Below are 26,530 nucleotides of genomic sequence, written 5' to 3' on the forward strand. Positions count from 1 at the left end.
GCTCAAAGCCTGCTTGGGATTCTCTCTCAATCTGCCCCTGCCCTGTTTGTGCGTGTGCTTTTTCTCTCTCAGAGTCAATAAATAAACTTAAAAAAAAAAAAGATAGGAAACTGTTTCGTATACCAATTTCAGTAGTAGTTACGTGAATCAATGTATGTGTTAAAACTCATTGAACTGTAAGCTAAAACAAGTCAATTTTACTGTATGAAAATTTTAAATTAACAATATAAAATATAAAAGCCTGGGGTGCCTGTGTGGCTCAGTCGGTTAGGCATCTGACTCTTGATTTTGGCTCAGGTCATGATCTCATAGTTCGTGAGTTCGAGCCCCACATTGGGCTCTGTGCTGACAGCACGGAGCCTGGAGCTTTCTTGGGATTCTCTCTTTCCCTCTCTCTCTGCCCTTCCCCTGCTCTGTCTCTCTCAAAATAAATACATAAACTTTAAAAAATAAAATACAAAAGCCATAAGGAAAAATATCGACAAATATTACCACATCTAAGTTCAAAATTCCTGCACAACAGATCACAAATAACGTTGAAAGATAAGCCACAGAAGCATGATGAAGATTAATATCCAAAATCAACCAACCAACCAACCAATGGGAAAAAGATTTTTAAAAATTTTTTAAATGTTTATTCATTTTTGAGAGGCAGAGACAGAGCATGAGCGGGGGAGGGGCAGAGAGAGAGGGAGACACAGAATCCGAAGCAGGCTCCAGGCTCTGACCTGCCAGCACAGAGCCTGAGGCAGGGCTCGAACCCATGAACCATGAGATCATGACCTGAGCCGAAGTCAGATGCTTAACGGACTGAGCCACCCAGGCGCCCCAGGATTTTTTAAACTCAACAGAAAAATGTGTAAATCATATGAATAGACAATTTATAGAAAAAAATACAAATGTCCAATAAACTTAGGAAATTATGCTCAACACTAGAGTACAAAGGTATTTAGACACATGCAAATTAAAATAAATGTAAGATTTGATTTTGCTTGTTCTGCCTTTTGGAGGATAATTTGGCAGTTTAATTAATATTAATAGCACCCCTCTTTGTCCTAGAAATTCTATTTCTAGACATCCATCCTCCTACTAAAAGATTCATGCCCCATGGCATGAATATATGAGATATAAAATACATGAGATATAAAATACAAAAAACCCTGGGGCGTCTGGGTGGCTCAGTCCATTAGCGTCTGACTCAATTTTAGCTCAAGTCATGATCTCACAGTTCGTGAGTTCAAGCCCCTTTGTCAGGCTCTGTCCTGTGCCCCTCCCTTGTTCACTCTCTACCTCTCTCTCAAAATAAATAAACAGACATTGGAAAAGAAAAGATTCTCATGAGTACCCACAGAATCATGTGCCAAAGAATCTGCTGAGCATTCCAATGACAACTTAGATGTGACCTCAAAGTTCACTGACAGAGAAATGGCTAACCAAATAAACAATGGCATTCCCCTGCTATGGAGTAACGACAAGGTAGCAGTTAAAGATGATGAGGTAGTAAGTATATTCACTTCCTTTTGCTGCTATAATGAATTACCACAAAGTTTGTGGCCTAAAACAAAGTGACTATATTCAGTTTTGGAGGTTGAAAGTTCTAAATGGGTCTCACTGGGCTAAAATCAAGGTGTTCGCAAGGCTGCATTCCTTTTAGACACTCTACGGAAGAATTCGTTTCCTTGACCTTTCTACCTTCTAGAAGTCACCTGCATTCCTTGGCTTATTATCCCATTTTTCATTTTCAGAAGATCAGCATTGAGTCTTCCTCTCTCTCTCTCACCATTCTGCTTCTCTCTTTTTTTAAAAAAAATTCTCTTTCTCTGCTGAGAACACCTGCCTGGTTTTTTTGTTGTTTGGGTATATATATATATATATATATTGAAGGGGAGAGAGAGGGGCGCCTGGGTGGCTCAGTCGGTTAAGCGTCCAACTTCGGCTCAGGTCATGATCTCATGGTCCGTGAGTTCAAGCCCGCATCGGGCTCTATGCTGACAGCTCAGAGCCTGGAGCCTGTTTCAGATTCTGTGTCTCCCTCTCTCTCTGCCCCTCCCCTGTTCATGCTCTCTCTCTGTCTCAAAAATAAATAAACGTTAAAAAAAATTAAAAAGAGAGAGAGAGTTGGGGGGAGGGGCAGAGGGAGAGAGAATCTCCCAGCCCTGGGATCATGACATGAGCTGAAATCAAGAATCAGACACTCAACCGACCGAGCCACCCAGGCGCCTTTTGTGTGTGTGTGTTTAAGTTTATTATTATTTTCAGTAATCTCTACACCCAACGTGGGGCTCAAACTCACAACCTCAAGATCAAGAGGCACACCCTCTACCGACTGAGCCAGCCAGGCATCCCTGTTTCTTTCTTATAAGGACCCTTATGATTATATTGAGACCATCCAGATAAGCCAGAAAAATCTGCTCATTTTAAGACAATTAATCTAATCATATCTGTAAGTCCCTTTTTGCCATGTAAGGTCACAGGTTCCTAGATTCCAGAGATTTTGGTGCAGATATCTTTGAGGGAGTCATTATTCTGAATGTCACAGGTAGCTTTCTAAGCACCAATATGGAAATCTCTCTGAGGCATATTTAAGTTATATTTTTTATTGGAAAATCAATTGGCAGAACAATAAGCATATCCCCATAAAAAGAAAAAGCACAAACTATGCATTTTCCTATATACAATATATCTGTTAATGCATAGAAAATGGTCTGGAAGGATATCCCATAAACTGACCCACAGCAATGACCTTGCTGGATTCTAGGATTAGAGTGGGTAGTCAAGTGTAGGACAGTCAGTTCCCATTGGGGCAGGTCACAAAGCTGCATTCTTCAAGCAGAGACGGAATGAGTAACCTACTTTTATTATTTGCAAGAATGGACTCTAGGCCGGATTATCTGGATTTGAATCCCGGCACCACCACTTTCTAGTATGTGATATGGGGTGATATGAGATAATAGAAAATACAGGTTGGTTTCTGCCCCCAGTTCCTGGCACAGAACTTCAAGACCCTTTGTAATTTCCTAATTGATAAGAGCAGTAGAAGCACTTTTTGTTCTAATAGTTGGTCTTTTACCCTGCTTCCAGACACAGGGCCCCTAAAACTGTTGCAACTTGCTGGGTGATACCAACCTGTGGGTGGTCTCCCCGATGAGGGCTGGTCACTGGAAAGACTAAGCCATGATCAGAAACTCGGGATTTTCAGCCCCACCCCCCATTCTCTCAAAAAGGGAGAAGGGCTGAAAATGGAGTTAATGATCAATCAATCATGCCTAAGCGATGAAGCCTCTATAAACTCCCAAGATGTTGGGAGAGTGGTGCCTGGAGACCGCATGGAAGCTGGGTCCCTAACCAGGAGTTTAACCACTGGTAGAATCCAGAGTCCGCTTGCTGCTCTGAAAAGCAGGCACTGGGGCAGGTGGGTGAGTGGTGCCGGGCTCTGCCCTTTACTGGTTGAGATTTGGGGCCTGGCTTTGGCCTTGGCCTCCTTGATCTCCTCAGCGGAACTGAAGCGGTGAAGGCAGATAAATTCCCCACCCCCAAACCTGGGCAGCTCCCCCAGGCTTCCAGCAGATCTCAGACGGAGCCCGCAAAGCAGGTGTGATTAATACTTGTTTTTAAACTTTTGTTTTAGTTTATTTCTTTTGAGAGAGAGAGAGAGAGCGAGTGAGGGAGGGGCAGAGAGGGGAGAGGGTGGGAAGATCCGAAGCCAGCTTCCTGCTGATAGCAAAGAGCCCAATGCGGGGCTCAAACCCACAAACGTTTTTTAACGTTTATTCATCTTTGAGAGACAGAGCATGAGCGGGGAAGGGGCAGAGAGAGGGAGACACAGAATCGGAAGCAGGCTCCAGGCTCTGAGCCATCAGCCCAGAGCCCAACGCGGGGCTCGAACTCACAAACCGCGAGATCATGACCTGAGCCAAAGTTGGACGCTCAACCGACTGAGCCACCCAGGCGCCCCAGTTCTTTTAATTTTTGAATTCACGGGGCGAATATATAGTGGAGGCACTGGATAGAGACCACAGTGCTAGATACAATATACAAAGCACAGTAAAAATCGATTCTAGGTTTTAGTCACCCCGAAATACTGGAAATACCATGAAATTCTGAGTAAAGCTAACGAGTTTCAGTTTCAGGTCTTCCTCTTTTTAGATGTGAAAATAGAAAGAAGGTGATTTTCACTTACTCTGTCTGAAAGATGGGTATGAAAATTCCTATCTGTCAATATAAAGGTATTTTCAGACCAAGAGTACAGAGAATTTACCATCAATGTTCTGGGCTTGAGAAAAATATTCGACAAAATTCTCTAACCTTAGCACAAAATTCTCTAACCTTAGCACCTCAAAATGAAGGAAATGGTAGCAAGAAATGACTCTTGTAAATTAGGCATAAAATGAAATCTAAATGGATGACAACTGGGCATTTAATATAAATATTCTCTGCTCTAAGAGAAAAACACAATAGTCAAGGACTTAAATATTTTTATTAAAAAGTAAAAGACAGTGGCGCCTGGCTGGCTCAGTCGGTAGAGTATGAGACGCTTGATCTCAGGGTTATAAGTTCGAGCCCCATGTTGGCTGTAGAGATTAGTAAAAAATAAAATCTTTGAGGGCTGCCTGGGTGGCTCAGTAGGTTAAGCGTCCGACTTCAGCTCAGGTCATGATCTCGCGGTTCGTGGGTTTGAGCCCCGCATCGGGCTCTGTGCTGACAGCTCAGAGCCTGAAGCCTATTTCAGATTCTGTGTCCCCCTTTCTCTCTGTCCCTCTCCTGCTCTCTCTCTCTCTCTCTTTCTCTCTCAAAGTAAATAAACATTAAAAAAACAAAATCTTTGAAAAAAAATTTAAATACAATATAGATAGAGAAAGCCATATAATACAAAAGTATAGCTTAAAGGGTTATTATACCAAATGTCCTTATAACCACTGCCAAATTCAGGAAACAACTTTGCCACTCACCCCAGAAGCCTCATCCAAACTGAACCAACCCATCAACCATTACCCTGACTTTATAGCAATTATTTTCTTGCATTTCTTTATTGTTTTATTGCCTGAGGGTACATCCCAAACATTGTGGTTTGGTCTTCTGCTTTAAAAGATATTGTTAGGTGTTTGGGGCACCTGGCTGGCTCAGTTACTGAGTTGCTCACTGTTTCTAGGCCTCTTGGGCAGATAGGGCTAGAAAGTGCATGCACACACACACACACACACACACACACACACACACTTCTTATTTTAAATACACTATCTTATGACATCATACTGATATTTCCAATTTAAACTCAGGAATACAGATTTTTTGGGTTTTTAACCTGTTGTATATTGTATCTGTGTTTCCTTCTTCCACATCAAAAATAAAGGGTTCTCGAAGATAACAGGGGCTGACAGAATACACCCTAATTACTCATTTATTTTATCCCACTGTGTTAGGGGTTCCCAAGACCAGCTCACATTTGGTGGCTCAGTCGGTCGGGCATCAGTCCTTGGCTCAGGTCATGATCTCATGGTTCATGAGTTCGAACCCCACATCAGGCTCTCTGCTGTCAGCGTGGAGCCCGCTTTGGATTCCCTGTTTCTGTCTGTTTTTGCCCCAGTGGTTCTCTCTCTCTTTCTCAAAATAAATAAATAAACTTCAAAAGAAAGAAAAACTCACAGGTTTGAACATATAGTTGTATTCACAGCTAAGTTTTAATACAGAGAAAGGATTTGCCGCAGGAAAAAAAAAAAAAAAAAACAAGAGAAAAAGACATAGGCAGAGTCTAAAGGATGCCATGCACACAGGCTGCCTTATGCTGTCTCCCTCCCACGATGGGTCATGCACAGCTCACTATTCCCTAGCAACGAAAATACAGTGACGAATATGTGATGTTTCTGCCCTGGGAAGCCATTAGAGATTCAATGCCCCATTATTGCGGGGCAGGTCACTAGGCACTCTCTGCCTAGCACATTCCAAAATTCTAGACTCTTAAGAGGAAAGCAGATGATGCATAAACCATGCTGTTTGCACAGTCTGGGCACAGTGAACCGTTCTTATCAGTTAAAGGATAGTGGGAGCAGTCCCCAAATCCAAGGTCCCAGCCAAGTGCCAACCTCTCAAGCAGGCCTTTCAAAAGATAGCAGTCTCAGGCCTGCTGTGTTAACCCCTTGGCCAAGTCAAGTTTACAGCAAAATTATCAGTAGGACCGCATGCAGCAGGGTGAGACCGGCCTGTAGTATTGACCTCATTTATACACTCCAGGGGTCCTAGATTTCACCAGTTCAAACAAATCCCAGGGGCTCCTGGGTGGCTCAGTCGGTTAAGCATCCAACTTCAGCTCAGGTCACGATCTTGCAGTTTGTAAGTTCGAGCCCCGCGTGGGGCTCTGTGCTGGCAGCTCAGAGCCTGGAGCCTGCTTCAGATCCTGTGTCTCCCTCTCTCTCTCTACCCCTCTCCTACTCATTCTCTCTCTCTCTCTCTCTCAAAAATAAATAAACATTAAACAAATTTTTTTAAAAAACCCAAATCTCATTAACCATAAAGATCCATCTTAGAAAGCCAGGTGGCTTCCTCCTTACATTTCTATTTTAATCCTTTTTGACCTGGCTCACGGCGTCCACTCAGACACAGCATAGCCTGGTGGGGAAGCGGAAGCTGATCTGAAAGCCTTCCAGGCCAAGACAGTGTGGGGCTAGTCGGTGCACACACAGGAAGTGCAATCCAGAGGGCACACGTGGCACCCCAGGAAACAGTTTACACTTGTTAGGGCCCCCCCCCCACCCCGAGCAGGACAGACAATAGTCAGGAGGTATGGGTTAACAGGTCCCCAGTGTGGCCTCCCACCCAGTCCAAACCACAGAATTACATTTAGCTCTTAGTTCCAGAGAGACTGCCTGAAGGCAAGCCAGACTCCGTCGGTTCTGCTTGCCTGAGACATATGCCTGAGACGTCTGTCCGCCTTTTCTTTTTTTTTTTAATTTTTTTTAATGTTTATTTATTTTTGACACAGAGAGAGACAGAGCATGAGCAGGGGAGGGGCCGAGAGAGAGGGAGACACAGAATCTGAAACAGGCTCCAGGCTCTGAGCTGTCAGCACAGAGCCCCATGCGGGGCTCGAACTCACGAACCGCGAGATCATGACCTGAGCCGAAGTCGGACGCTCAACCGACTGAACTACCCAGGCGCCCCTGTATGTCCGCCTTTTCATGAGTGTGGACAACATCTGGAGGTGTCAGCACCCTGGCAGATGTGACTTGGGCTCAGCAGTCACTTTGCATTCAAGGTGCTCACGGCAGCTTGGAAATGAAACACCAAGGGGGCATTTTTCTTCCGGAAGAGGGGAAGCTTCCAGGAACACTTCAGAAAGGCAAAGGGCGCTAATGCCCTCTGTACTCCCTGGCTCCTCCCCGGATATTTCCTTATTTCTCCATGGTTACACCATCAGTGTGTCTCACTCAGTGACCTAAGCTTACATTTCCCAAGCATTTTATTCTCCACCAGACCTTATTTGTCTGGAAGGGTTGCGTGCAACAAGGACAGAATCATTTTCCCAAGAAAAACATTGTTATACAGTTTAACCAGAAAGATGCATCACGTCCAGGAACTGGTCAGGAGAAATTCTCAACTTTCGTTTTCTTTTTTTTTTTTTCCAAAATGGGTTTACATAACTCCCACTCTTTTGGTCCTGATCGTGTTCCCAGTGAACAGCCTAGAAAAAAAATGCTGGGGACAGCTGCATTTGATAAGCAAACGGCTGGCAAATGCATGTGTAGCAAGAGGGAGATGAAGAAAAGAGAGTCAGGCTATCAATTCAGGGCTACAAACTGCGAGGAATCTAGAACTTTGAAGACTGCAAGTCAACAGCAGTGAGACATCTCCAAGAGAGGGTCGGGAGTCTCATCTGTAGGGAGTGGGTGAAGGGTTACATTTCCTGTGTGTTCCCTCACAGTTAGTCCCCATATCAGTAATCTGAAGCCAATCTGAGAACAAGCTGTCTCCTGTCGGCATCTGTATGATTTTCCAATATATTCATGGGTCTGTTTCTGATTTTTTTGTTGGCTTTCTTTGTTTCTGCATTTCTTGAGAAAAATTGGCAGTTTTCAGAGGGGAGGGGTGGAGGATGGGTGAAATAAGTCAAGGGGGTGAATAAATATACACTACCAGTTATAAAATAAATGAGTCACGGGGTGCCTGGGTGGCTCAGTCGGTTAAGCCTCCAGCTTCGGCTCAGGTCATGATCTCACAGTTCGTGGGTTCGAGCCCTGCATCGGGCTCTGTGCTGACAGCTCGGAGCCTGGAGCCTGCTTCGGATTCTGTGTCTGCCTCTCTCTCTGCCCCTCCCCCACTCATGTTTTTTCTCTGTCTCTGTCTCTCAAAGATAAATAAACATTAAAAATTTTTTTTTAATTAAATAAGTCACAGGGATGAAAAGTACAGCGTGGAGAATATAGTCAATAAAGTGCAGTAACGCTATACGGCGACAGATGGTGCCCATACTTATGCTCACACCATGGCGAGCATCACACGATGTATAGAAGTGCCAAATCACGACGCTGTCCACCTGAAGCTAATATAATATCGTGTGTCAACCCTAGTTCAATAATAAAAAACACATAATAAAAAAAGCTCAAATATCCTACTCACTTGGCATCCACAATATTTTCTTTCTTTTTTTTAAATATTTATTTATTTTGGGGAGAGTGCAAGGGGGGGAGGGGCAGGGGGAGGAGGTGCTGAAAGGCTGTCAGCAGAGAGGCCACCGCGCCGCGACTCGAACCCTCGAACCGTGAGACCATGACCTGAGCCGAAGTCGGATGCTCAACCGACTGAGCCACCCAGGCGCCCCTCTACGATATTTTCATAGCTTATGGCCCCACAGAGGCTGTCTTAAATAGGCGACCGGTCCAGAATCTGAGTTCTTTTCTTTGAGATATGCTTGCAGTCCTGCACAACTCATGGACGGGCTGAAAACAGCTGCAGAAGCCAGTATCAGCTTTCAGCTCAGAGTCGGGCCAGGCAATTAGGGTCTGGGGAGTCCAGGATTTTTTTTTTTCTTAAGCCAGCAGCCTTTCTTCAGGAGCAGCAAAGCCCAGACAAGGAAGGGGACAGCTGTGTTCCCAAGTCCCAGTGCCAAGCAATGCTTTCCCAGTTGCTCTTTTTATTTTGTCAAATTTTTAGAGTCCAAACAGACCCCCTCAAACATACAAACATACATGTTTGGGGCTGGGACACCAGCACACTAAAAGCTGAGTTTTAAATCTCCTGAAGTGCCATTTCTTTTTTTTTTTTTTTTATGTTTATTTTTGAAAGAGAGAGAGCAAGCACGAGCAGGAGAGAGAGAGGGAGAGAGAGAATCCCAAGGCTCTGTGCCTCCCTCACAAAGCCCGATGCAGGGCTTGAACCCACGAACTGTGAGATCATGATCCGAGCTGGTCGCTTAACCTACTGAGCTACCCAGGCGCCCCCCCCCACCCCCCTCCCCTGAAGTGTCCTATGTGGAGATTGCCTCTTTTCACATCCTCCCTTTTTCCACAGTCTTGTTCTGTCTCCAGTACTCAAAGACTTTAAACTGCGATCTGCCCACAGGCAAGACAAACGAGGGGGGTGTGATCCATCAACACTTTTTGTTTCATTTATGGCTTTCCTCTACCTGCCTAGCACTGATGAAACGTCTAATGTCTTCATCAATTGTTATCAGACCCCCCTCCCCCACCACCATGCGGTAGCCCCAGAACCCAAGGTCTTTGGAAAAATCCCTCTTTTTTCCTCAAACCCCCAGCTTGTAAAATCAGCATTTACAGGGTTAACATTACAGCTGCCAGGAGGAGATCCTTGCAGCCCAGTCAGGAGGGGCAGCTGCTAAGCCAAAGAAAAGGCTGGCATGTTTTTTTGTTCTTTTTTTGTTTGTTTGTTTCTTTTGCCCTTTTTGTCCCTCTGGCTTATCTAAAGCCTTGCTGCAGCCCTCGGATCCAATTTAGCTATTTTTCTTCCAGTTGGAGGAGAGAGCAAGACAGGACTAAACATTTTCCGTCCACCCAAAAATCCGCCTTCAGGAATTTGGGGATTCTTTCCCCTCCTTGTCTTTAACTCATGCAAAGCTCATTTTGTGCGTGGGGGAGGGATATTCGGGGCCTTTCTCCTCTACTTGGAGGACAGAACGAAAACCAAAGCCACCTTCTGAGTTGTTCTTTTTCCTCCCTTTAGCCAGCAGGACCAAGAGTAGCCAAGAGAGCCAACAGAGCCAAGTGCAGCCCTGTTACTGTTTAATACTGTAGGTCACTCCACAGCCACCGAGACACCAGGATTTTGTCATCCCCACCCCCGTTCCATTTTCCTAAATTTTCAGTGAGTCCCACTGCTGCCACCACATCCGGTGATTAGCTAAAAGGACTCATAGGACTCGGGGATATAGTTGTACCCATGGCTAAGCTTGATAACAGCATGTAACTATGTGGTAGGATCTGCAAGGGAAAAACAAAACAAAACTGTCTTCCTCCCACGAGGGGTCACACACAGATTGCTGTTCCCCAGAAACAAAAATGCAGCCATACATGTTTCTGCCCGGAGAAGCCCCATTAGAGACCCAGTGCCCAAGATTAGTTATTCTTGGGACTTAGTCACTAGGCACCCTCTGCCAAGCACGTACCAATATTCCAGATTCCCAGCACGAAAGCAGATGTTTGACATACACCACACTGTTTGCACAGTCATGGTGCACATCGTGAGCCATCCCTATCAGTCAGGGAATGGTGGGAAACCTCCCGAAATCCAAGTTATGAGACTCCAGCCAGGGGCAAACCTTGTGAACAGGACTTTCGGAGGACGGGCTCAGGCTTGCTAGTGCGTGCTCTCCAGTCTCAGAAAAACAATACTAATTGCACCACTGATTTAATTACCACGAATAGTTTAAAGACATGAGCATATTCTTTCCCAATTGTTTTTATTTTTTTAATGTTTATTTATTTTTGAGAGAGAGAGAGAGGGAGAGAGAGACAGAGTGTGAGCAGGGGAGGGGCAGAGACAGAGGGAGACACAGAACCCGAAGCAGGCTCCAGGCTCTGAGCCATCAGCACAGAGCCCGACGTGGGGCTCGAACTCAGGAACTGCGAGATCATGACCTGAGCCGAAGTCAGATGCCCAACTGACCGAGCCACCCAGGCGCCCCTCCCCCAATTATTTTCGTGGTTGCGTTTTTATCTACACTACCTGAGCCACTACATACTCACCTCTCCGTTTGAACTACTATTTAGTCTTACTCCTTCGTTCAGTACTTACTGTACCTTAGGTCAAAGACTCCTGGGTCATTGTGGTTTTCTGAAGCTTGTTCTTTCATAGATTCCTCAGAAAGGAATGATGAGGACAATATTCCTTCAGTTTTTGCATGTTGATAACATTTTGTTGAAAAACAGCTTTTCTTGGTATAAAGTTCTTGGCTCACGTTTTCTTTCATCCTGCTGTCAAAGTGTGATGATCTAATTTTCCTACCCTGATCTATCACTTGCTCTTTTTCTTTTCTAGCTACTCAAAGATTTTTTTTTCTCTTTTTCTTTATTTTCAAGTGCAATCACTTACGAGGGTATGACGTAGTGGTGTTCACTCTGGATGGATATGCTCATTTTTCAGTTCTTTTTCCTTTCAGTTTGGATAGTTTCCATCACTATGCCTTCGAATACATGAATCTTTTCTTCTGCAATGTCTAATCTGTTGTTAATCCTGTCCGTGCATTTTTTTTCTTTTTCTTTGTTTTTTTCCATCCATGCATTTTTCATTTCACATTTTATAGCTTTAATCTCCAGAAGTTCTATTTGGGCCTTAATATGCTTAATCTAGGCTTCTGAACATTTGGAATAGAGTTATAAGGACCGTTTTAATGTTCTTCACTATTGATTCAGATTCTCTATCATTTCTGGGTCAATTCGAATCAATTTATTTTTCTCAAAATTATGTATCATGTCTCCTGGTTCACTGGATGCCTGGTTATTTTTTACTAGGTGGCAAGCATTGTGATTTTTATCTTGCTTGGGGCTGGATATTTTTGTATTCCTATGAATATTGTTCAGCTTTCTTCTAAGACACAATTCATTTGTCTGGGAACAGTTTGATTCTTCTGGGTCTGGCTTTTAAGCCATATTGGGCACGAGCAGAGCAGCATTTAGTCTAGGGCTAATTTGGTCTCCACTGCTGGCCTCCTAAATCATCTACTTGATCCTCTGTAAATTATGAGGCTTTCCACTCTATCTAGTGAGATCAGGAACTTCTGCCAGCCCTCTGCAAACTCCAAGGATTATTCCCTCTAATCATTTCTGGTGGTTCTTTGCCCAGCCTTGGGTGGTTTCCTCACATGCAAGAGCTGAGGAGTATTTAGCCGAAGGCTCAAGCGGGACCCTCTACAGACCTCTACAGCTCAGCTCTTTTCAACTCTGTGCAGCTTTCTCCTCTCTAGTACCCTGTCCTTGAACTCCAGCTGCCTTGATCTCCTTGGACTCCCGAGTCCATCTCCTTAACTCAGGGAGAGCACCAGGCTCTGCCTGGATTCCCCTCTCAGGGCTGTGATGGGAAACTCTATCCGGGCTGAGATGTCCGTAGAGCTCACTTCATTTGTTTCAGGTGAGAGGGTAAATCTGGTCCCTGTGACTCTGAGTCAGAAGCAGAAGAAAATCTGGCATGCTCTTTCAGTATGCAGGGGCTTTTTTATTCCAGAAAGTTTTATGGAATTATAGTTTTCAGTATTTCTTTTGTTCCCTTAATCTGGTTTTCTTTTCTTTTTTTTTTTTTTATGTTTATTTACTTTTGAGAGAGAGAGACACAGAGGGCAAGTGGGGGAGGGGTGGGGGGAGAGGAGGGGGACACAGAATCTGAAACAGGCTCCAGGTTCTGAGCTTTCAGCACAGAACCCGACGCGGGGCTCGAACCCACAAACCGTGAGATCATGACCTGAGCCGAAGTCGGATGCTTAACCGACTGAGCCACCCAGGCGCCCCGATCTGGTTTTCTTGTTCAGGGACTCTGATGGTGTAACAATTAGATTGTCTCTTTCTAACTTGATGTTTGTCATTTGTTCTCAAATCTTTTTCTTTTTTATTTGAAGAAACACGTTCCTGCTTGTCACCTTCTACTTCTCTTAAGCCATCATGTGTTGTGTGTATTTGCTTTGTGTTCCTTGTAGTTTAATCTTCTATCCTCAAATGATCTTTTTCTTTTATTTCCAAATATTTCCTGAGATCTATCAAGTCATTTCTGAATTTTTCTAGTACTTATTTTATGTTCTCCATTATCTTACACCGTTTCCTCTTTTTTTGAAAGATTTTATTTTCAAGTAATCTCTATACCCAACACGGGGCTCAATCCCACAACCCCGAGATCAAGAGTGGCACACTCCACCGACTGAGCCAGCCAGGTGCCCCCTTCCGTCATTTTCTTAATGTCTCTTAGCTTGTTCAAAATAGCTGGCGATAGCTTTGATCTGTTCTGTTAGCATGTGTTTTTGGCGTGCTTTTATTGTCTCTAGGGATGGTATTCTGCCCCTGATTCTTTAGCCTTCTAGCAACATTGTATGGGATTTCCCCTCTGAACATTGTTGTAGCTCTTTATACAAAATTGATCTTCCTTAACTTTTGGAGGGAGGTGGGGTTCAGGGTTAGCTTCTTAAATGTCAGAGCTCCCTCTTCTGTTGTTTTTGCATAGTGCTAAAAATTATGGCAACCTGTTTCTGAGAACTCTTGGCTCTATTTACCTACTATTATCTGGACATTCTCTTTCCTTATTGAGGTAGGCTGAGTTATGTCTCCCTGAAAGAAACCCATGTTCTAACCCCGGAAACCTGTGAATGTTACCATGAAAGGACTTTGCAGATGTGATGAAGGATTTGCAATAAAGAGATTCTCCTGAACTATCCAGGTGGGCCCTAATTGCAGTGGAAAGTGCCTTTCTAAGACGGAGGCAAAGGCAGATCACACAAAGAGAAGAAAATGTGACCATGTAGGCAGATATTGGAGTGATGGGGCCACAAGCCAAGGAATGCCAGAAGCCACCAGAAGCTGGAAAGAGCAAGGAGTGAATTTTCCCTTAGAGCTCCCAGAGGGAGCATGACCCTGCCAGCACCTTGATCTTGGCCCAGTGATCCTGATTTGGGACTTCTGGCCTCCAGAACTGTGAGATTATAAATATCTGTTGTTTTAAGCCACCCAGCTTTGTGGTGACTTGTCCCAGCCACAATAGGAAACAGAGTTTGGTACTGGAAGGATGGTATAACTATACCAGATTTCTAAAAATGCAAAAGTGGCTCCAGAATGGGGTAATTGGGTAAAAGAGGCTGGAATAATGTTAAAAAGCAGGACAGAAAAGGCCTAGGTTGCCTAAAACAGACCGCTGGTGGAAATATAGGTGCTGAAGGTGCTGCTGGTGAGGGCTCAGAAGTGAGGAGCATGGTGGAAAATCTTATATTGTCTTAGACAATATATATAATATATAATATAGTATAATATATTAATATATGATGTATATTAATATATATTATAATATACAATGTATATTGATATAATGTATGTTAATATAATACAGTATATATTATATATTAAATAAAATATTGGCATAAATATGAGCATTAAAGGTGCTGTTCATGAGGGCTCTGAAGGAAATGTGGAACATGTTATTGGAAACTGGAAGAAAAGCGATTCTTGTTATATCATAACAGAAAATGTAGCTTAATTGTGTCCTACAGTGATATGGAAAGCAGAACTTACAAGCAATGAACTTGGATATTGAGCTGAGGAGATTTTTGCCCCAAGTTTTTATTAACCCCCAGCTTGTTAGCATCCAGTGCAATATTAGTTTCAGGCGTAGAATTTAGTGATTCATCACTTACATACAACACGTGGTGCCCATCACAACATGTGCCCTCCTTCATCCCCATCACCTGTTTAACCCATTCCCCTCACCCACCTCCCCTCCAGTAACCCTCAGCTTGTTCTCTATAGTTAAGAGTCTGTTTCTTAGCTTGCCTCTCTTTTTCCCCCTATGTTCATTTGTTTTGTTTCTTAAATTTCACATATGAGTGAAATCATACGGTATTTGTTTTTCTCTGATTAACTTATTTCACTTAGCACTATACTTTCTGGCTCCATCCACGTTGCTGCAAAATGGCAAGATTTTGTTCTTTTTATGGCTGCGTAATATTCCATTGTACATATTTACCACTTCTTCTTTGTCCATTCACCAGTCGATGGCCATTTGGGCTCTTTCCATAATGTGGCTATTGTTGATAATGCTGCTATAAACATCAAGGTGCATGTACCCCCTCGAATCAGTATTTTTGTGTCCTTTGGGTAAATACCTAGTAGTGACATTGATGGCTTGGAGGGTAGTTCTATTTGTAACCTTTTCAGAAATCCCCATACTGTTTTCCAGAATGGCTGCACCAGTTTGCATTCCTACCATGAGGAATTCCCCTTTGTCCACATCCTTGCCAACACCTGTTGTTTCTTGTGTTGACTTTAGCCATTCTGACAGGTGTGAGGTGGTAGCTCATCGTGGCTTTGATTTGCATTTCCCTGATGATGAGTGATGGGGAGCATCTTTTCATGTGTCTGTTAGCCATCTGGATGTCTTTGGAAAAATGTCTATTCATGTCTTCTGCCCATTTTTTAACGGGATTATTCGGTTTTGGGTGTTGAGTTTTATTAGCTGAGGAAATTTCAAAAAATTTAATGTTTATTTCTTTTTGAGAGAGAGAGACACACACACACAGAGTGTGAGCAGGGGAGGGGCAGGGAGAGAGGGAGACAGAATCCGAAGCAGGTTCCAAGCTGTCAGCACAGAGCCCGATGCGGGGCTTGAACTCAGAAACCGTGAGATTGTGACCTGAGCCGAGGTCGGTCACTCAACCAACTGAGCCACCCAGGCACCCCTGGTTGAGGAAATTTTTAAGCAAAGTGTTGAAGGTGCAGCCTGGTTTTTACTTGCTGCTTATAGTAAAAAGTGAGAGGAGAGAAACTGAAGGAAGAACTACTAAGTAAAAAGGAGCCAGCACTTGATGATTTAGGAAATCCTCAGCCTATCAAGATTGCAGAAGGTGCTAAAATTAGGAGATTCACTGTCAGGAAAGCATGTTCTGGAGATGGGGCCAAGGGTGTGGCCATACAACCTTCTGCTAGTACTGAAGAGATTAAGCATGTGATTCATGGAGCCCCTCAACCTTCACAGCAGAAGCCAGGAGTAGAGAGGGGATTAATGAAGAAAAACCTGTGGACGTTCCTCTTCTCTAATGATGTGAATCCCTGTGACATACACGGGAGACCTGCAAGGTTTTTGAGAATGTTAGACCGTCAGAAACACTGCCAGTGTGGACCAAAAGGGACAAAGATAGAATAACGTGAAGAAAGGCTGTCAGAGTCCTAAAACCAAAAAACAGTTATAAAACTGCTCAGCTTATTTTTTCAATGTTTGTTTGTTTTTGAGAGGGAGAGACAGAGGGTGAGTAGGGGAGGGGCAGAAGGAGAGGGAGATGCAGAATTGGAGGCAGGCTCCAGGTTTCGAGAGATCAGCACAGAGCCTGACATGGGGCTCGAACTTGTGAACCATGAGATCATGGCCTGAGCCAAAATTTGGACTCTTGCTTTGGCTCAGGTCATGATCCCACAGTCATAGGATCGAGTCCTACCTATGTCGGGCTCTGCGCTCAGTGTGGAGCTTGCTTGAGATTGTGTGTGTGTGTGTGTGTCTCTCTCTCTCTCTCTGCCTCTCTCCCCAGCTTGCACACACACACACACACACACACACTCTCTCTCTCTCTCTCTCTCTCTCCCCCCCCCCCAAATAAAAAAAATTAAAAAGAAGATGATTCTAGAAATGCTAGTATGGTTTAATATTTATAAGTCGGTCAACATAATTCATTACATCAATACTTTAGAAAAGCTATATAATACTATTAATATTTCAAAAGTATATGGTACAATTCAGTGGCCATTACATGAATGATTAAAAACTCAAAATAACAATAGAAGGAAACTACTTAAAATTAACACAACCATTTTCCAAAAATCACCTGAAAACTTTATACTAAATGGTAAAATGTTTAAATTATTTCCATTAAAATTGGCAACAAGATAGGGATGTTCTCTACTACATGTATTATTCAACATTATTTTGGGTTTGTTTTTGTTTTCTTAATTTTTTTATTTTTATTTTTTTTTAGCATTTATTCATTTTTGAAAGGCAGAAAGAGACAGAGTGCAAATGGGGTAGGGGCAGAGAGAGAGAGGGCGACACAAGACTCTGAAGCAGCCACGGACCGTGAGATCATGACCTGAGCCGAATTTGGCCGCTTAACAGACGGAGCAACCCAGGCGCCCCTGTTTTCTTAATTTTTGTTTAATGTTTATTTATTTTTGAGAGAGAGAGAGAGACAGAGAGACAGAGAGAGACAGAGTGCAAGTGGGAGAGGGCCAGAGAGAGAGGGAGATACAGAATCCGAAGCAGGATCCAGGCTCTGGTCTATCAGCACAGAACCCAATGCAGAGCTTGAACCCACAAACCATGAGATCATGACCTGAGCCAATATCGGATGCTTAACCGACCGATCCACCCAGGCGCCCCTCAACATTATTTTGAAGGCTGTATTTCAGCATTGTCCAATACCACTGTCCAGAAATGTTTTATATTTAGTGCTGCCCAAGACAGTAGCCACTAGCCATATGTAGCTATTGAACATCTGAAATGTGGCTAGGTAACTAAGAAACTGAATTTTAATTTATTTGGCTTAAATAAATTTAAATTTATTTGTTTGTTTATCTATTTATTTAGGCTTTTAAAGTTTTTATTTTAATTCCAGTTAGTTAACATAGAGTGTTATATTAGTTTCAGGTGATTCAACACTCCCATACATCACCCGGCACTCATCATGACAAGTGCACTCCTTAATCCCCATCACCTATTTAACTCATCCCCCACCCCTTCCCCTCTGGTAATCATCAGTTTGTTCTCTATAATTAAGAGTCTGTTTCCTAATGAATTTAAAGAGCCACATGAGCCACACGAGCTACTGTGCTGAAAAAAGAAGAAATAATCACACCAAATATTGGATAAAAGAGAGAATATTATCTGTATCTGATATCACTGTACAATTAGAAAACTTTAGTGACTATACTAAGAAGCTACCAGAATTGGTAGGCAGTTTTGGTAAGGGGCTGGATACAAGATAAAATTATAAAAATAGGTATTTTCATCCTATACTAACAGTATGCAGATAGGATTAGCCAACATAAGCCTTGACAATTACAACGAAGGTATGGTAAATACCTAAGAACAAATTTAACCAAAAAAGACGATGGACTTATAAGAAGACTACAAAATGTCATTGCAGTATATAAGACATAATCAAATAGAGACACATGAAATAAAAAACAGTAACTCTTCCCAAACTATTATATTAAGGTAATAAGCTCCAATCAGAATCCCAATAGTTTTGTATTGTTTATTTATTTTGAGAGAGAGAGAGAGAGAGACAGAGAGAGAATCCCAAGCAGACTCTGGGTTGTCAGCACAGAGCCCGATGTAGGGTTTGCATACACGAACCATGACATCATGACCTGAACAGAAACGAAGAGTCGGACGCTTAGTGGACTGAGCCCAGGCACCCCAACATTCATTTTGAAACTCCATCTCAAACTTCAGAGAGTTCTTAGAAAAATAAATTCGCAAGAAACAAAAATCCTTTGAAATTCGGTTACAGACACAACAGAGTTCAGATCAAGCAAAACATACTTGCAATGTTGTATGACAAAAGTGATATTTCATTCAGTGGATACAGGGCAGTGTGTCCCATGAACAGTGCCAGCTGATACTGCTGAATTTTTTTAATATCTTTTTTATTTTATTTTTTTAATGTTTATCTATTTTTGAGAGAGAGTGAGTGAGACAGAGTGCAAGCAGGAGAGGGGCAGAGAGAGAGGGAGACACAGAATCCGAAGCAGGCTCCGGGCTCTGAGCTGTCGGCACAGAGCCCGACGTGGGGCTCGAACTCACAAACCGTGAGATCATGACCTGAGCCGAAGCCGGACGCTCAACCAACTGAGCCTCCCAGGGGCTCCTACCGCTGAATTTTACCTGAACCTTGTGATCCTGGAAAACAGCTTACTGCAAAGAACGCCCCTTCCCTACGTGACTTAGGACTCATGGATGCTCCTGTTGTTTACCTATGACAAGGACAGACACCTTCCAAATTCCCATTCCTTGCCTCAGAAACACTGATTTAATCAGAACAAGATGCTGGTAGCCAAACTTCAGTTGAGCTCCTCTCTTTCCTACAGGCTCCTGAACTCTGCTCGTCCCCGCCCCTGAGAAAACACAAGAACATGTGGAGCACTGCTCCCTCTTCTCAGCCTCTCCTGGGTGGGAATCCACTGACCACAGTGGGCACTTTCCAGTCAGATTCTACTGGCCATTCCCCTGCTTAAGCAGCTTCTCCTCTTACAGATTCTGCTTAGCTCGGCTTGCCTCCCCCTTACCCTATCTATAAAGGAGAAGCCTTTTTGTTTGGTTTGGAGATAATTGCAGATTTCTGAAATGGAAGCTTTCTCCCTTTTTGCAACAGTCTTTATAATTAATATCTCCCAATCTAAGTCACGACTTGTTTTTGACGCAGCAAAAACAAAGCTTGACCTTGACCTCATACCGTAGGCCACAGTAAATTCCAACTAGATTAAAGGTTTAAGTAGAAACAATTAAAGCAATACAAATCAAATAAATGTTAAGACTATCTTTTTAAGCCTACCTGGAACGGAGGAGGAGGACCACGCTAGACAGGAAATAGAGAAGCCAGGAAGGAAAGCGTAGACATTTCTGATGAGAGAATACATTTTTCTAATTACATATCAAAGGACACCTATAAAATGCAAAGGAGAAAAAGAGTGAAGGGGGAAATACTACAATGCAACTCACAAAGGGTTGATATCCCTAATGCACAAAGAGTTTCTACAAACGGATAAGAAAACCACAAATCAAAGTAAATTGGACAAAGGATATGAAGACTTACAGAAGAGAAAATCTAAGTGGTCAACAAACAGGAAAAGATCCTCAGTTGCACTAGTAATCAGGAAAAAGCAAATTAAAGCAAATTAAATACTACTAGCCCCCAGACTGGCAAACATTAAAGACAGCATCAACATCCAGGGCTGAGAAAATTTGCCTCTGTGAACTCATATGTTGCTGGTGGGAGTAGGAATGGTACAGTCTTTTGGGAAAGTGATTTGGCTGTATCTATTCGACAACAAAATATCCTTACCTAAATTTAATAATAAACTTCAAAATATAGGGAGCAAAAATTGACTAGCACAATGAAAACCTGACTTAGCAATACAGTGGGAGAATCTCTCTCCTTTCTAGGAACTCAGCACACAAAGAAGAAAGTCATCAGGAAGGAAATAACACATTTTTAAAAAGTACTTATTTATTTTTGAGAGAGAGAGAGCAAGTGCATGTGCACTCATGTGCACACAGGGGAGGGAGAGAATCCCAAGCAGGCTCCATGCTGTGGGCTCCATCACAGGACCATCTGGAACCCTGAGATCGTGACCTGATCGGAAATCAAGAGTGAGAGGCTCAACGGACTAAGCCACCCAGGTGAACAAAATAACACATTTTTAAAGACCCAACTAACAAGCTTGAGCCAACAAACACATACGCTAAATGCCACAACTGGAAAATAGCCATTTTTTCTTAAAAAAAAAAATTTTTTATGTTTATTCATTTTTGAAAGACAGAAAGAGAGCGCAAGCAGGGGAGGGGCAGAAAGAGAAGGAGACACAGAATCCAAGGCAGGCTCCAGGCTATGAGCTGTCAGCACCGGGCCATACACTGGGCTCAAACTCACAAACCATGAGATCGTGAGCTGAGTCAAAGTCGGAGCCACCCAGGCGCCCCAAAATAACCGTCTTTTCAATGAAGAGATGAAACATTTTTGAAAACTGGGCCCATACTTGAGCCTTAAGACAAGTTTCAACAAATTTCAAACACTCAACATCATACAGACAATGTTCGCAGATCACAATGCAATTAGGTTAGAAATCAGTAACATTGGATTATCCTGGTGTTTGGGAAAATGAAAAACGGTGTAAGGAACTGTAAAATCCGCTGTGGAGTCATTAAATTTTTAGAGGAGTATGTGACAGACTGAGATGAGTCAAATCGCAAACAGCTCCTTCCGGGCAGCATTTCTTTCAACACGTGTGGACCAAAGCCCACCATACGTGCAGCTGGCACTCAGCCGCTTTTGTTTCCTTCCTCTTATAAAACTCCCCAGGCTCCAGGAAACTCTGGGCTGGGCTGTTCTCCCTGTGGGCAGCAGTCTAAATAAAGTACCCATTCCGTTACCCTGTGTGTCCTGAAGTTTTGCAAGTTGGACAATGGACTTCTCAATAATTCATGGATTAAAAGGGGGGGGGGGATTTACAAATGAGCACTTGAAACCGAACACGGATGGAAATAAATCAAAACTCGGATCTTTGGTACTTTTTAGCCTTAATGCTTATATAGGGAGGCCAGGAAGGTCGATGCCTCGATTTTTTTAAACTGGAGGAAATGCCCCACCACTGATGTCACAGGTCCCGCAATTAGTCGCTCCGCAGACACTTGGTCCCTGGCGCTAAATCACCTCCGCTCCCCGCGCCCAGAGTGGTTAAACTCTCGCTGCGGGCGACTTCCGCTTCCTGGCCTAAATCTGACACGTACTATTCCCCCCACCCCGTGGGAACCACCCAGGGTCGGTGACAGTCGAGGAGCCCGGCGATGCCCTCAGCCGACGGGGCGGACAGAAGCGCCGGCAGGTGGGCATGTCGCGGCGCCCCGGGCCGTCCGGGGCCTTTTCCGTTCCCCCGAGCGGGGGAGCCGGGGCGGAGGCCGGGGCGGGGGCGGGGGCGGGGGCGGGCCGATCTCTGGGCCTGCCGCTCCGCGGTGTCTTGCCAGCGGGGACGGGGCGGCGGGAGACGGAGTGTGGCCCAGCGGCTTTTGAAGACGCCGCGGCTCCCCCCCCCCCCCCCGGGGGGATGCGGCCCGAGGGCGGGGCCCCCTGAGCGCTGGGCAGGGCCTGCGCCCGGGCGGCCGCCGGGGAGGATGCGGCCCCGCGGCGGGAGGAGTCCCGGCGGCCCAGCGCGCGCTCCGGCCGGCTCGCTCTCCCCGGCAGATCCCGCAGGGGTGGATCGGGCCTGGGACCCGGCGGCCCCGCGACCGAAATGACCACCCTTCCAAGATGGCGACTCCCGTAGAGACACTCCCGAGGGGACAGCCATGTTAGTTGCCTGACAAAGTCACTAAAGAACACTTGAAAGCCCGCCTCTCCTCCGACACGCGCACACGCGCTGGCACCTCGCGAGTGCACCCCGTGGGGTTGCGGGCGGCCGGCCGCTCCCAAGCTGACACTGAGCATGTGCACGGGGAAGTCCAGACACGGAAGAGTCCCTCAGAGGTAGTTTCAACACTTAGGGGCCCGGGACGGAGTGTAACAGAGGCGGCACAGTTGGGCCAGTAAAGCAATTGATATGATTATGAGGCTGTTACGACATGGATTTCGTAAGCAGTGATGGTACTCTTTAGGGCCAGTGATGATGAGGCTTCTCTGAGGTCCCTAGGGAGGAGGTGTGTAGAGGGAGTGACAAGGGTTTGGGGGTGAGTGATGGGGTCAACGGGGAAAATGGGTAGTCTGTGGGATGAGTGATGGGAGAACTGTGGGGTGACTTGGCAGGTCTATGAGGTGAGCGATGAGGAGTCTACGGGGTGAGTGGTGACGACTCTCACAGGTCACTGAGGGGGTCTGTAGAGTAAGTGATGGAGGTCTGTGGAACAATGATGGGAGTTCTGAGGGGTAAGTCATAGCGGGTTGGTGGGGTAAGTGATAGGGGGTCTGCAAGATGACTGATTGGAGTTCAATGGGTGAGTGATGAGGGCCTTTAGGGAGTAATGAAATGGTCTGTGGAGTAAATGGTGGAGAGTTTGTGGGGTGAGTATTGAAGAATCAATGAATGAATGAATGATTCCGACCGTGAGGTGAGTGTTGCATGGTCTATGAGGTGCGTGATGGGATTTATTGAGTGGATGGTCAAGGTTTCTGTGGTGTCATTGATGCATTTATTTGGGACTAGTGACAGAGGGGCCAAGGGAATCAGATATGATGCTTCATGGAGTCAGTCAGTGATAGGTGGTCTGAAACTGACATGGGATTGTTTCAGAACCCCACTTTGACTTTGTTGGGCCTCCTGTATCTTTTTCTTCTAAGTCATTAATGTCTCCCCTTGGTTTCATTATTTATCTTCTTTGGTTTTTTTTTTTTTTTTTCTTTCACGCGTCTTTTTAAATTCCTGACTTGAATGCTTATCTCGTTAACATTCAATCATTTTCTTTTATAATATAAGCATTAAGTTGATGAATTTTCCCCTAAGAACACTTTAGCTCCATGTAACGCATTTTGATGTGTAACATTTTCACTGTAGTTTACTTCTAACGTTTTCTGATTTGTGTTGCAGTTTTCTCTCTGACCCTCATATTTAGGTAGGAGATTTCAGTTTCCCCAAGAGTTGACATTTTGGTTATTGATTTCTAAACTATACTCAAAGGGCTCATTCTAATATCGTCTCCTACACTGAATATTGCTGCTTTTCTTCATTTTCCCCATTCTGAGGGCCAAACAGAATGGTATTTGTCTTTCGTAAAGTAAATGGTACCTAGTATCTTGTTTTACTTTGATGTGCATTTTCCTGACAACTAGTGGTTGAGTATCTTCTCGTATTTATTGGCCATTGAAATGTATTTTTAATGTTTTTTTTTTTTTTTTGAGAGAAAGACAGAGAGTTAGTGGGGAAGGGGCAGAAAGAAAGGGAGAGAGAACCCAAGCAGGGTCCATGCCATCAGCACAGAGCCCAGTGCAGGACCCCATCCCACCAACTGTGACATCATGACTTGAGCCAGAATCAAGACTCAGATGCTTAACTGACTGAGCCACCCAGGTGCCCCAAAATCTATTTTTTTAAAGTTTTCATATTCCTTGCTCTTTTTTCCCTTCAGGTGGTTTGTCTTTCTAATTTGTGAATATTAACCTTCTGTCATTTACTGTGATTTTTTTCCCCTCGATCTCTCTTTATATCTTGATTTTTGAAAGATGTCTTCACATAGAAAAAAATAATCATCTGATTAGAGCTCTCTTTTTCCTTTTCATATTATGAGTATCTTGTCTTGCCTACTGAGTTCTTCCTGCTTTGTGCTTCCATAAATACATGCCTTAAAAAAATAAATATATATATGCCTTAAATTTAACATTTTTATTGTTTTAATTTTTAAAGTTAAATTTCAATCAAACCGAAATTTGGTGTGTGATGTGAGATGAGATCAGTGTTTGTATCTTCCATTTGGATAGGAAATTTGCCAGCACCAATCATTAAAGGAATATACTTTTCTAACTCAATTAAATGCCTCTTTTGTCACAAATTTTTTTTTATTTTTTTAAATAATTTATTATTATTATTATTTTAATGTTTATTTGTTTTTGAGACAGAGAGGCAGAGCATGAGCAGGGGAGGGACAGAGAGAGAGAGGGAGACACAGAATCCGAAGCAGGCTCCAGGCTCCGAGCTGTCAGCACAGAGCCTGATGTGGGGCTCGAACCCATGAACCACAGGATCATGACCTGAACGGAAGTCGGACGCCCAACCGACTGAGCCACCCAGGTGCCCCTGTCACAAAAACTTTTAAATGTATATCACTGTTTCTGAGCTCTATTTTTCCTTCTGATATATGTATCTACTCCCTTTCAAAAAATTGTATTGACTTTAGAAATACTTTAATAGCCAACAGTGCTAGTCCCCTCACTGTTCTTTTTCTTTCTTTCTTTTTTGGTTGTTTTCTTTAGTATTCTTAGCATTTATTCTTCCATTTGAATGTTAAGACCATTTTATTTTGTTTCAAAATGACCACTAAAGCTATAGTATTTTATAGTTTTCTTCTTATAGACCCAGCACCTTTTTCTTAAAAAAAAAAATTACATTCTTAGATATTTTACATTTGTTTTTGTCACCAGGGTGAAGAGCATATTTTTTCTATTTCCATAGGAAAAAAAAATCTGTCAATTTTTCTTTTTCTTTTTCGTATTTTATTTCTTATCCAATGCAATCATTAGATTCTCATGTGAATTCTAGTTGCTTTTTATAGTCTCTTCGTTTTCCTAGATAGAATATCAGTCCATCCAATTAACAATGATACTCTCTCTTCCTTCCAAATATTTATGCAGATTACCTTGCCTTCTCTTACACTAGCCAGAGCTTTTGGAACAATGTTAAATGATACTTGATAGAGGGAATCCCTATTTTGTTACTAATTTGAAAGTGAAAGGTGTTCATTCATTCATTTATTCATTCACTCAACAGTTATTGAATACACGTTTGTGTACAAGTTTTTGTATGGACATACATTTTCATGTCTCTTGGGAGTGGAACTCATTAAGTGTTGAGTGAATGAATGGGAGTGAAATTGCCAAACTGTTTTTCAAAATGGCTGTGCCATTTTACACCCCACTGGGAATGTATGAAGGTTCCAATTAGTCTCACCCTCACCAACACTTGTTACTGTATTCTTTTATTCTACTGTTTTTTTTAAAGATTTATTTATTTTTGAGAGAGAGCACACGTTGGGAAGGGGCAGAGAGAGAGGGGGACAGAAGATCTGAAGTAGGCTCTGTGCTGACAGCAGTGAGCCCGATGTGGGGCTTGAACTCACGAACCGTGAGATCATGACCTGAGCTGGAGTCAGATGCTCAACCTACTGAGCCACCCAGGCACCCCTTTCTTCTTTTATTCTAGCCATCCTAGTGGGTGTGAAGTGGTATCTCATTGTGGTTTTGATTTCTATGTCTCTAATGACTACTGATATTGAATACCTTTTCGTGTGTGCAATGGACTGAATGTTTGGGTCCCCCCCAAAACTCCTATGTTGAAATCCTAATTCCCAATGTGATGGTATTAGGAGATTAGGCCTTTGGGAAATGATTAGGTCATAAGGGTGGAGCTCTCATGATGGGATTAGCACCCTTATAAAAGAGACCCCAGAGAGTCCTTTCCCCCTTTTTGCCATGTGAGGACACAGCAAGAAGATGGCCATCTATGAACCAAGAAGCAGTTCTCACCAGATACCAGATCTACTGATGCTTTGATCTTGGACTTCCCCATCTCCAGCACTGTGAGAAATGTTTGTTGTTTAAACTGCCCAGTCTGTGGTAGTTCATTATAGCAGCCCGTAATCACTGACCATGTGTTTTTTGCCCATTTGTGTATCTTCTTTGAAGGAATATCAGTTCAAATCCTTTACCTATTAGTAATTGAGTGATTTGATCTTTTTTATTATTGAGTTGTAAGCATTCTTTATATATTCTGGATGCAAGTCCCTTGTCAGCTATGTGACTTGCATTTGTTTTCTCCCATCTTGTGGGTATCTTTTCACTTTCTTGGTGGTTGACTTTGTAGCACGAATTATTTAATTATATTGGGGCGCTCGTCTAAAATCAATTGACTGTACATATAAGGGTTTATTT

At 43.5% G+C, this 26,530-nt stretch overlaps 1 protein-coding gene across 4 annotated transcripts in view; it reads left to right on the forward strand.

Moving 5' to 3' along the window:
- Positions 1-21,412: 21,412 nt before the first annotated feature.
- The window catches only part of ZNF41 (zinc finger protein 41), a 47,282-nt gene continuing 42,164 nt past the window's right edge, over positions 21,413-26,530 (forward strand). The window contains exon 1 of one of the 4 annotated variants that reach the window (XM_081793190.1): positions 21,413-21,785. The gene's annotated coding sequence lies outside the window, so the exon portion shown is untranslated. The other 3 variants (XM_081793186.1, XM_081793188.1, XM_081793187.1) reach the window with 3 other exon arrangements.

This window comes from Panthera onca, chromosome X (assembly GCF_046562875.1).
Source record: "Panthera onca isolate mPanOnc1 chromosome X, mPanOnc1 haplotype 2, whole genome shotgun sequence".
NCBI classification, from domain to species: domain Eukaryota; kingdom Metazoa; phylum Chordata; class Mammalia; order Carnivora; family Felidae; genus Panthera; species Panthera onca.